A 12,815-nucleotide genomic window follows, 5' to 3' on the forward strand; every position below is an offset into this window, starting at 1 on the left:
TTTTGGTCACTAGAGTGTAAATCTTTTCACCAGCTTAGCAATCTTGGGTGGATGTTGGTGACCATGCCGAATCTGGGGATTTCGTGCCTCATATTTCTGCAAGACAAAAAGGTTAGGCCCTTACCCCCACCAGACTCGACTATTTAATATCAACAATCGGCATAAAAGCATTTTAGTTCTCCAAATAAATGCACAAAACGTGGTAGTGTCTGTTTGGATTTTGGGAAAACCCAGTGGACTTTGGACAAGGCTATCTTAAAGAGTCATTATGCGGACAACATAACTGACTCGGCTAGGTTTGACCATGATGCATGCACAATGAAACAGAGTGAGGTTTCTATGGGGTATTATACTGGTACACTTGAGCGGACAGCTCAAGAGGGAAAGGCGCGGAACCGTCGACTACACCGTTGATCGACTGGTTTTACCGCAAATATGCCTTTGCCGGATTTAGGGGGTGATAATATCGGAAGGGCGCAACCACTCATTATAAGCGTTGCTATGGTATTTTGTTTGGCACGAGTGGAATATGATGTTGAAAACATGCTTATGCAATAATTAAAACAAGTTGTCACGTATTTGCACGTTCATAAAATAATAATTACAATAATTTAAAACAGTAATAAAGGAATGCAGTAAAGGAAGGCGGTAAAAGAAATAAGAAAAAGAAACAAAAGACAAGTTAGTTTTGTAACAGAAGAAGGAGTTAAATGCTTAAAGGGATTAAACAAATAAAGGCATATAAGAAATGTAAAGTCACAGTAAAAGCTTGAAATTGTAAAAGCCTAAAAGAATATCCCCAGTAGAGTCGACATGCAGTCGCACCCCCTTTTTCTCGCGAAGTCAGGTTTATGACATTTGGCAAGACAACTCGTTCCCTTTTGGGAATTGGGTTTTGGATTGAAGAGTCTCCACCTAATGATTTAAGTGCATTAGGACACTAAGAAGGGTTTGAGTCAAGTAACCAGAGATTGGGTAAGGGCTTGAAATTATCCTAAGGGGAAGGTGTTAGGCACCCCTCAGGATCCACTAGTGTGGTTCCCGGCCAAACTATTGTTGTGACTTAAATACAAATAACACATAGGCAAGTAAGAGTTTCAAATAAGAGGGGATTTTCATGTAATGGTCACTAATAAACAAAGGCGGAAAGAACTAAAGAGAGTTGATTTTCTTAGAAGAAATGGTTTTAAAAGATTTAAAAGAAACAAAGAACAAAGGGAAAGCGGGGGGTCCTAGGTTTACAAATAATATGGATCACCCCACACAATATCCGGTAATCACTCCTCAATGAGGGGCTACACGTGATGTTATCGCGTGGTCATCATATCCATATCTACCCTTTCCCACCCCGTTAAGGTATTAAAGCGCGGAATGGTCTCGTTTACCTATTGCATGCTATTACCCGCCCCAATCCTATCAGCCCCGGAGGTACTTGGGACTACTAATCCTAAAGGGAGGAGATATTGGCTTATTTGTGGTTTCAAAAGGTAAAATACTAAGGCGACAGGCAAATACACGTATAGCAAGTTGGGGGGAAGCACATAGAAAGTAAAAGGCTCAGATATACCTCCTTTGACAGAGAAGCACATAATTTTAGCACGACTTGCACATACTGTTTAGGGTCTGATTAAAACTTAAAGGTTGAGGCAAACTAATTTATTACATAGTTAAGATAAGAAGCCCGAAGCAGGCCTACCTGTTGGTTGTAGCTAATAAAATCTGATTCAGTTTATAAAATATACCCTATGGTTTGCCTAGGTGCTAGACGAAGATCCTATAGGCATGATATCTATTGATTTCAGAAACAATGAATTAAACTGAATACATACTGATTTAAGAAAAAGTTGTCAGTTATTAAAGAAAGGCGAGTTTTAGCAAAAGACCATAAGTTCTGCAACTGGTAAGGCATTATTACTGGTTTTAGACTTATAAGCGAGTGAGGCGATTCAGATTTGGTTAAAGCTCCTATAGGCAAGCTTTCTATGCGTTTGTTGACTTTAGAACACTTTTACAGACATGGAGAAACGCAGAAATCCAACAAACATGATATCTAGGTGTTGTATTTTTATATGAACATGATATCTAATTGCAATTGATTATTTAGGGCCTATAAATATGTTTGCCTAATGAAAGTGGATATGCAAGATTCAGAAAGACCTATAGGCATATTTTCTATATGCATATGCAGAATTCTGATTTCGAATAATTGTAGATATGGCATCTATATGAGAGAATGCAGGATTCCTACAGACATGGTATCTATGTGTGAAATGCAGAATTCAGGAATGTCTATAGGCATGTTATCTATATGAAAGTGCAGAAGTTAAGAAACTCCTATAGGCAAGTTATCTATATGAGGGTGCAGAAATTCAGAAATAACCTATAGGCAAATTATCTATATGAGAATGCAGAAATTCAGAAACTCCTATAGGTAGGATATCTACCCCTTTGCATGCATGGTTACCCCTCCCTTTTTCACTAGCCATCCCCGATAGTTTTATTACAAAGTTATTACAGCCCAGAATGAAGATAAAAGAAAATACATCAGAAATTAAAAAGGTACAACCAAGGAGAGCCTGATTCCGGCTTCCAAGAGATCAATGTTTCAAAGCCTTTCTCTCATTTGGGGTGTGTCAGAGTTTCCTAAGAGTCTCATATGAACTCCGGGCAGTGCTTACACCCAAACGTATCATCAGATTAAGACATAGTGCAGTGTGAAAGGGCTAGCCCTCAGGTGTCCAAGTTAGAGGGAACTCAAGGTCCCAAGGCAAGGCTCACAAGAGAAGGGCAGAACTTAAGGACTAAGAGAGAGTGCAAGTGCAGAAGCAGAATTCTGAAAGGGGAAAGGGAAAGGGAAAACAACTTAAATCAGTACACATAAGGGTATAGGGGAATGGGGGAGTTGCAAGAGGCAAAAGCAGGCTGGTGGGCATACCCAGCAATGGGAGATGCTGGCACACCCTTAGGCTTGTTAAGACATATTGTTTAGAGGTTAAGATCCCCATGGATCAAACTTAATTCATGGACAACAACTTACGTTGCCATGCCTCAAGTCATAACTCAAAACACATAGGGGTGATAGGAGTAGGGATTCATTACAAACAAACAGAAAGGAATCAACATGCTAGTTTAAATATTTAACTCTGCAGCAACAGTAAAGTAGACATGGATACAAAAGCTGTAATTAAACACATTGTGATGATGCTGAAGCTTAAATTAGGACATACCAGTTTCAAAGAAACAAATAGAGAAAAGCAATAGGTCTTGTGAACAGGCCACAGTGCAGGCAAAGAGAGAATATTATTATGAGTAAGTAAGAGTTCAGAAGAGGTTGTGAATTGCGAAGTGAAGGATTATGAATCGTGAAGTGAAGGATTGTGAATCGTGAAGTGAAGGATTGTGAATCGTGTCTTTGTGAAATAGGGGCGTGACTTTTATAGTGTAAAAATCAAGCAGAAATAAGGTAAGAAAATAGTTGAAGAACTGATTGTCAATCAATTACACAAGACTCCCTTTAATTAAGGGATTTAGATTCAAACGGGTGAAAACCAATTAAGGAAAGAAATTGAGTAAACACTTTGTGCACAGCATGCAATTAAGGGCACATACATAAAAGGGTTATTTAAGGGCAGGGTTTTGAAGTACACGGTTTGTACAATTAAGGTAAGGAAATCAATTAACAGTCAGTACATCACAAGGTCTGAGATTTGTATGAATGATTGAGTCAAAAAGATGGGAAAGGTTTTTTAACTTAAGGGAAATCAGCAAACAATAGAAAGGGAATCAATTAGACCTATTTAGAAGGGATTCTGAATTAATCACAAGTTTGAAAACCACTTTAAAGGGAAGTTCCTCATATATAAGGAGCATAAGAACATGTTAAGCATGAAAGAAAATTGTCATGTCATCAATAGAAAATCCAGTGTAGAAGAGTTTAGTAAAAATCCAGAATCATATGCAAACACGGATGTCCAAACTCGAAGTTGGACTAAAAGAGTTAGGGGTTCTAAAAATAAAAACTCTAGTTCAAGCAAATCACGAAGCAAAGATGAGAGGGCAAGCAATTGAGTCGAAAACATGTTTAGGGGTTTCAGAAAAGAACTAAAACTTCTAACATGCTTCTTTCAGCAACAGAACTCATGAGAAACATGATAGCGAAGTAACATGCAAACACAGTAGAATTGTTTCAAAGCAAACAGATTGGAAGAAACTAATTCGAAGCATAATGAGAAAAGACTGTTAAGAACAGTAGGAAAGCATGCTTAAGAGGATCTTTTAGAAGAAACTTAAACAAGGTTCGGTAGAAGGAAAATAGCAAAACATTAAGAACACAGTAAAAATATAGCAGGCGAAACATACCAGAACATGGTAGAAGAAAATACCAGAACATAGTAGAAAAGCATACGAGAACACAGTAGAAGAAATACAAGAACGTGATAGAAGAGAAACATAGGAGCACAGTAGAAAAGCATACGAGACTATAATATAGGAAAACACAGTAAGAGAAGTATATAAGAAATATGGTAAAAGAGAATACAAGAACAACACAGAGGCAAATACACACGAAAGAAAAGAAAGTCAGAAAACACTTGAACATTTTCAGAAAACCCTAGATCGGAAAAGAAAGGTTTTGAAAGTGATTTTTGAAAGAAAAGTTAGGGAAATCGTTTGAAAGCTCAGGGAAAGCGTAGATACACAACGGATCTAAAGAAATCGGAGAAAACCTAGAAGGGTTAGGGTTTCAGAAGAACCCTAGAGATGAGAAAGGCTTTGAAAGGTCATCGATCTAAGTCGGAGAGGTCAGAATCAGACTTAAACAACCATGGTACGCCGGAGCAATGCCGGAGATGACCGTGGAACTCCGAATCGACAGAGGTCTGGGTATGAACCTTCAAGGTCAGGCCTTGAATCTTCAGAGATCATGCACGTAAGAGCCATAGGAGGCCAATGTAGGACTCTCGTAGCCTTGGAGGCCATAGATTCCGGTGGATTTCAGGGCGGAGATGGTAAGAGGCGGCTAGGGTTTGAGAATATTCGAGAGAGTTTGAGAGAGTGGAGGGTTTCAGAGGTGGCGGGCTGGTGAAAATGATTAGGGTTAAGGGGGGGTTGGTAAATTAAAAAAGGAAAGAATGAAGCGTGGCCGTTGATCATTTTGTTCAACGGCCTGGATTAAACGGGGAGCCAGGCGGGTTGTATTTAATTGGGTCAGGGGCGGGTAATTTAAGAATTGGGCCGGGCAACTTGGGATTGAAATTGGGTTTAATTGGGGGGGCTGACTTAGGCTAAAATTGAAATAAGTAGGGCTAGTGTTTAAATAACCACTTTTCCCTTTTTATTTATAAAAAATAGTAAAATAATTTCCGGAAACAAAATTAAAGGCACTAAATTGACTAATAATATGTAAATATTAAATAAAAAAATACTGGAATCAGTTTTGTAATTATAAACGCAATTAATTCTTAAAATAGGCTAATATTGCAATTATATGAAATTTAGCTTTAAAAATACTAAATAAATTTGTAAAAATACTAAAACTTACCTTAGCTATATTTTGGTATAAATATGAGAATACAATAAGTGAATCAAAAAATGATAATATTTGGGGAATAATTATTGGTTTTTTACTGGTGAAATAGGGCAATAAAATCGGTTTAAAAATCTTTACAAAATTAAAGAAAAAAATAGGAAAATTCTTGGACATACTTATATATGCATTCCTATGTTATTTGAAAGGTAGTTTGTATATAAAAATATACAGGGAAAAATTGGGTATCAACACCATCGACTATTCAAACAAGTGAGTTTTCTGCTTTATGCCTGCGCCTTTGTTATTGCTGTACTGAATCTATCTTTCCCTCCTTTTTTTATGAAGGCTGTGGTGCTCCATAAAAGGGAATTTTCCAAGTCTCCAACTGATCTTGCTCGATGTGAGGCTGAGCTTAAGAAGGTTTCGGAGGAGTGGGACAGCCTCAACACCCTTTATGTTAAGATAGTGGTAGGGATCAACGATCTTCGAGCTGAATTGATGCAGGCTTGCCAAGGGCGGGCCGAGTTTGTTGAAAAGGTATTATAACCTTCGAGGGTCCATTATGTACTTGTTTGTTTCGACGATTAACACTTTTAACTTCGCAGTTTCATCAGAAGGGCGAATTGGTGATGCAGCTTCTGGAGAAGCTTAAGACGAAGGAGGCCGAGACCTTGGGGTGGAGGCAAAGCATGGACGATATCGCCTCTGAGAAAGAAACTCTTCGAGAAGAGTTGGATTCACTTGAACGTCAGTTTCAAAGTGTGAAGGAAGAGAGCCTAGCTCGAGGCCGCGAAATCGAGGAGCTCAAAGCTAAAGTCGCCGCCGAGTTGGCCAAGGCCAGGTCCGATGCTGAGGCGATTACGGCTTCGTAGCGAGCCAATGCCGAAGCGGCTAATGCCCGAGCCAAGGAGATCTCCATTGTGGATGAAGTTAAGCTATCCTGTGCAGTCGACCATGCTAGGCGACAGTCCCGGAGGGAAACCCTCGAGGAAGTGCACGCTCGTGGCTTTGATCTTTCAGCCGATATCGAGAAGGCGAATGCCCTGGAAGAGGAAGCTGCTGCTCTGCTTTCTGATGAGGATGATTCAGCCAGTGGCTCTGAGAGTGGGGAAGACAAAGACGAAGTCCCCGAAGATGAGGCTCTCGGAGATGCGGCCCCTAAAGATATGACCCTTAAGTAGTTTTACGTTTCTTCATTTTGTTTTTATGCAAGTGTCCCTCGTGTAAATATCTTCTGTAATCATCTTTTGGAAATGTAAAGGGAACTTCTTATCTCATCTTTGACTCGTGATGGGTTTCATATTGCCTTTATTTACGGAATACTTCGCTTGTACAACTTGAATGATTGGTCCGGGAATTGGTTTGAACTCGAGATATAGTTGACCCTTAGATCTTTATGGATATAATAATCATCGTGCTAAATTTAAATCGATCCGATGTGAGCTCGGGATATCGTGACTCATAGTCCTGGTAAAGTGAGAACGGGAGTCTCGAATTATAAGTTTTTGGCCTTAGCCTTTCGAAGTTGGCCCTTGAGCTCTTATATATCGGCCTTTAGGCTCTTTAGATTGGCCCTTAGGCTCTTTAAGTTGGGCCGATTCGGCCTCTAGAATGGCTACATAATTTTTCCCTCATTTCGGCTAAAAGACTTGGTGAAAATTTAACTATGCCTTAGCATGTGTTTTTTGTACTCGTTGGGTTTTTCGAAGGTTCGACGTATCGGGACCTTGTTTGCGTACTGATAATCAAATACCTCTTGAGGTTTTATTGAGGGATGATGTTGTCGAAGCCTTTAAATAGTTTGAGGGCTGATTTTATCGAAGCCCATTATATTTTGCTTTCGCCGAGGGTAGCCTGATTTAACCGGTTTTTACAAAGTGTTTGAAGGCCTTTAATTTATGGCGGAAGTCGGACATCTCCGAGCCGTATTATTTTGGCTGTAGCCTTTAGTATGGTCGTAGCCTTTATATGACCGTAGTCTTTAGTATAGCCGTAGCCTTCGGGTATGTCACTTGGACTTGTTTCCCGATAACTTTCCGAACTTGTTCGAAAAGTTAGTCCCCGAGTATATTGGCCTTGGCCTTTGTTTCGAGGGGGTGCTTCTTTGAGGTCTTATGAGTTTGAGTTTTTGATGACTCGGATGCATTGTCTGTCGACGATAGTCCCCGAGTATTCGGGGGTGCTTTATGCTTTGGCTCTTGAGCCGTTTTCCATAGGATTATAAGTGTAGAGTTCATGTAATAGTAGACTTTTTTGAGACACAAAATGTTTTTGGTATTAACAGAATGCTTCTTTAAATAATCAATACATGCGTACATGCTTTTGCCGTCAGGGCTTGATTATTCTATGTGGACACGGTTCATCTGACCATTTGTCCCATTATAAAGTTTTCCTATCGAGGCCCTCTTAGGCGTGAAGTATTTTCCCTGAAAAATATGACCTCTGTGGGTGATGTCCCCCAGTATTCGAGGTTGATTGAAGAGAAGCCTTGGATGCTGTTGAGTTTTCCCTAGGTAGCACATAGTTGTTTCCTCGTTAAAAACCTTGCCGGTAAAACCCATTTGGGACAAAACCCAGGCTAAGGAAAAAAGAGTGCAACGTATACTTTAAAACCTAAGGCCTTCGTGTAAAAAGGTGAGTCTTCGAGATCGCGCGCCTTTGAAAACTTCCATCGTGCCGAGCTTGTAAGATCCTTTATCAACGAATCCGAAGGATCTTTTTGGTCTTATCTTGCTATCCGCGATCATGATACCTTCAAAAACCATGATTTGGTCGGGGATGATTTTGATATCCCGATTTCACATCATGACGCCGAGAAACTTTCCCGAGACGACTCCGAAGACACATTTCTTTGGGTTGAGCTTCGTGTCGCATTGTCTCAAAACTTTGAATGTTACCTGCAAATGAATTAAGATGGTCCTCTGCGCACATGGACTTAACCAGTCATATCATTAATATAGACTTTCATTATTAACCTGTTTGTTCTCCGAACATCCCATCAACTGGACATTGGTACGTAGCTTCTTGGATTGAGGCCTCCCTTTTTGCTTCACTGGTTCAAACCTGGGATCGACGCTCAGCCTATGTGTGGTGACTTCCATCGGAACCTCTGTCATATCTAAACGGGACCAAGCAATGCAATCCGTATTATCAATAAGAAACTAAATGAGTTTTTTCCTGAGTTCGGGGGTTAATCCCGTCCCCAGGTGTACCTTTCTCTTGAGCGGTTGACTGGGTAGCATCCATCGAGGCTGGGAGCTGTGATTGCTATTTGGTCGCATGCTTACCTTTAGGGCTCGATTCCTCCGAGTCCAAGGGTTCTGGTATCGGCACCACTTCCTCGATTGCAAACATTTCTTTTGCAGCATGCTGCTCCCCGTGGACTATTTTCACTCCTTCCTCTGTCGGGAATTTCATCATCTGGTGGAGGGTCGAAGGTACTGCCCTCATGTTGTTTATCCATGGTCTCCCGAGGAGTGCGTTATACCTCATATCACCTTCGATGACATGGAACCTGATATTTTGTATGGTCCAGGCTACGTTTACTGGCAAGATAATCTCTCCTTTTGTTGTTTCGCTAGCCATATTGAAGCCATTCAGCACCCGGGACGAGGGTACAATCTGATCTCGTAATCCAAGTTGTTCCACTACCCTCAATCTGATTATGTTCGCAGAACTACCTGGATCCACTAAAACACGTTTAACTTGAATTTTATTTAGAAGAATAGAGGTTACCAGGGCATCGTTGTGAGGTTGGGATATGTTTTCTGCTTCCTCGTCGCAAAAGACAGGACATCCTCGGGCACATAGCTCCGAGTCCGCTTTTCTCTTGTGATCGATACTCAGGTGTGCTTGAATACAGGACGTTGGGGGACGTCGACTCCTCCAATGATCATGTGGATTACGTGTTGTGGTTCTTCTTGCTCGTTTTTCCTTGTATCTCTCTCCCTGAAGTGGTTCTTAGCTCGATCACTTATAAATTCTTGAAGGTGGCCCTCGTTGAACAATCGAGCCACCTCTTCCCTTAGCTGCCAGCAATCTTCTGTTCTATGTCCGTGCATACCATGATCCTTGGACATCAAGTTCGGGTTTCTTTGGGAGGGATCGGTTTGTATGGGCCTCGGCCACTTGGTGTCTTTGATTTTTCCAATAGCCGACACGATCCCTGATGCATCCATGCTAAAGTTGTACTCTGACAGTCAGGGAGCTTCGGCGGGGTCGGTGTGCTTGTCGAACCCACTCTTGCTCATGAGTCCCCGAGAACTTTGGCCTCGATCGTTTCTCTGATTGCTTCGAGGAGTGTTACGGCTCGAGCCGCTATTTCTTCGGTCGGTATATGGCTGATACCGTTCTTTATTGAATCTAGATCCCCGATCTATGTCTCTCGGGGGCTTGGCTGCGAATCTGTTAGGATGAATTGAACCCGAGGGGGCTCCCAACTGATCATCTTCAACCCTGATTTTTGACTGGTAACGATTGTGCACATCTGACCACATCACAGCTGGATACTCGATCAAGTTCTGCTTTAGTTATCGAGAAGCAATTAAGTTTCGCTCGTTCAAACCCTGCATGAAGGCCTGCACTGCCCAGTCGTCGAAAACCGGCGGCAGTTCCATTCTTTCCATCTGAAACCTGGACACGAACTCCCTTAGCATCTCGTCGTTCCTTTGTTTTATTTTGAAGACATCTGACTTTCTCGTGGCCACCTTTATGGCCCCGGCGTGAGCTTTAACGAAAGCATCTACTAACATAGCAAATGAATCAATAGAGTTAGGAGCTAAGTTGTGATACCAAATCATAGCTCTTTTTGAGAGTGTTTCCCCAAACTTTTTCAACAATATTGACTCGATTTCGTGATCATTCAAGTCATTTCCTTTGATCCCGCAAATGTATGAAGTAACATGTTCATTAGGGTCGGTTATCCCGTTATAGTTGGGTATATCGGGCATGCAGAATTTCTTAGGAATGGGCATCGGGGCTGCGCTCTGAGGGAATGGTTTTTGTATGAACTTCTTAGCATCTAGACCTTTTAAAAGTGGAGGTGCCCCCGCTATCTGGTCTACACGGGAGTTATAAGTCTCCACCTTCTTGTCGTTATCCTCAATTTTCTTTTCTCCGGATTCTATTCTCTTAGTGAGCTCTTCGAGCATTTTCATAATGGTGGGGTCAGTCTCCGAGCTGTCTCCATTTGGTCCTTCCGGCGTTGGTTTAGCACGTTGATTGTTTTCATGTTCAGCTACACTCGGGGTCTTATTCTGGCTTTGAAGCTGCACGACGGCGATTTGCTGAGCCTGCAACATCTCAAATATCACCTGGAGGCTAACTCCTCCATCTCCTGCTCCCGGCGTTCCTTGGTCCCTTGGTCGAGCATCCCTGCGTACGCTCCCTTCGGGGTCTGTGCCTAGGCTGGTGTTTATAGCAATATGAGAACCAACATCAACTGGTTCCACGTTTGGCACTTCCCCAGGGTCTATTGGTGGTACACCGACCCCTACATTGTTGTTTTCTCCAAGACCCTCATTGTCATGAACAGGTACGTTTTGTGAGCTAGACATGTTTCAGCCTGAAAATCAAAGATTATTGACAAGAAAAAGCGTAAAGATAACGTGTGTAATGAGAATCAGTAAAGAAATAATCACTATTATCTTTAGCCCCACGGTGGGCGCCAAACAGTTTACCTCGAAAAATACGAGTAACAATTAAATTTGATTTGTGGTTTTAAAGATATGTGATTTAGTTCAATACCAATTAAGAATCAAGAAATATGAAGTAGAATGAAAGATAGAAGTGAATCAAACCAATGTTCCTTAGCATTAGTGACCTCGAGACGATGACCTCGAGGTGGCTTAGGGCAGTAAGAAGAATTAAATAGAGAAATCAAAGTAAGAACAATTGAGCTAAGGGGCAATTCTGATGAACAACAGACAAAACGTAGAAAGCATATTCTTTGCTAAGTGAAAAGGTGTCTTACAAATGATTGGGGTTCCCTTTTTTTAATAGAGGAACCCTAAATAAGGAATATTTTTATTTACAGTGGAATATTCTTGTTACAGCAGTCTTAATCGCCTAGTACGGAATTGTACGATCCTATTCCGAAATTCGCACCATGATCTTAGGGACGTGCCAGGAATCTAGCTCGCTCTGGTATAAATCCATAACGGTACTATTTCGAGGTCGAGCACACTTGGCCTCGGTATTCCCCGAACTCCTGCTTCCAGGCATTACGCTCTTTCTTCGAGCTCGAGCCCGGCCCACTCGCTTCGAACTTGACTTCTCCCGGGCTTGGACCTAGGGCGGAACCTCGAGCTTCTACATCGGGGGCATATGACTTTAACCGTATACACACATAAATCGGATTTATCAAAGACGTATAAATCGATTTCGTCAAATGCGACTTATAAATCGCATCCTTCTATAACGTCAGCGACTTGTGAGTCGCAATTAAATCGGACTCAGAAGCCGCGATCATCTTCCAAATCAAATGCGACATATAAATTGCATTTACTAATTGGAACCTATACATCTCCAGGAAATGCGAAATACAACTTATAAATCGCATTCATCATATGTGACTTATAAATTGCATTCGTCATTTGCGTCTAACAAACCGCATTCAATATATGCATCTTATAAATCACATTCATCTTTTTCCAGAAAAGGGGGCTTTTGCTCCAACAAGTTTGTTTAGAAAAGAAATTCCAAAGCGGGAGAGATGGTTGTACCGTTCAATAACACAACCACTATTTTATAGATTTCAAGGAAAAATAAGAGAACATAAAATTTACTAACAAAAAAATTTAAACTTGAATAGACATGCATCAAGATAAAGTACCACGTATGGAGATATTCAAGACCAATAAAATGCACAAAAACTTTTTCAAAATAATTACAACAACTAAACAGATAAATAACAGAAAATGTAAGCAAAAAGAAAGAATATTAGAACTTGAAAGGAAAGGAAAAAAAACTAAAGAGCATACCGTTTTTACTTCAAAAGAAACAAAGAAATTAGAGGACTTGAAAATAAACAATGAGACTATAATAGTGTCTTTTCATTTACTCTCAAGTTTAGACTTTAGATACTAACTTTCAAAATAAAATGAAGTGCTCGATAGACAATGAAAGGACATAAATGAGTCAATTATTCAAATGGTCACTCAACTATCTGAAATTATCTAGTAAGGTCATATTTCTTTCTTTGTAACAGAAAAGTCACTTAACTATGCTTATAGCACTCATAAGATCACTCAACTAGATTTCTTAATTTTTGATTGTCAAATACCTATTT

Source organism: Nicotiana attenuata, unplaced genomic scaffold (genome assembly GCF_001879085.1).
Source record: "Nicotiana attenuata strain UT unplaced genomic scaffold, NIATTr2, whole genome shotgun sequence".
NCBI classification, from domain to species: Eukaryota; Viridiplantae; Streptophyta; class Magnoliopsida; order Solanales; family Solanaceae; genus Nicotiana; species Nicotiana attenuata.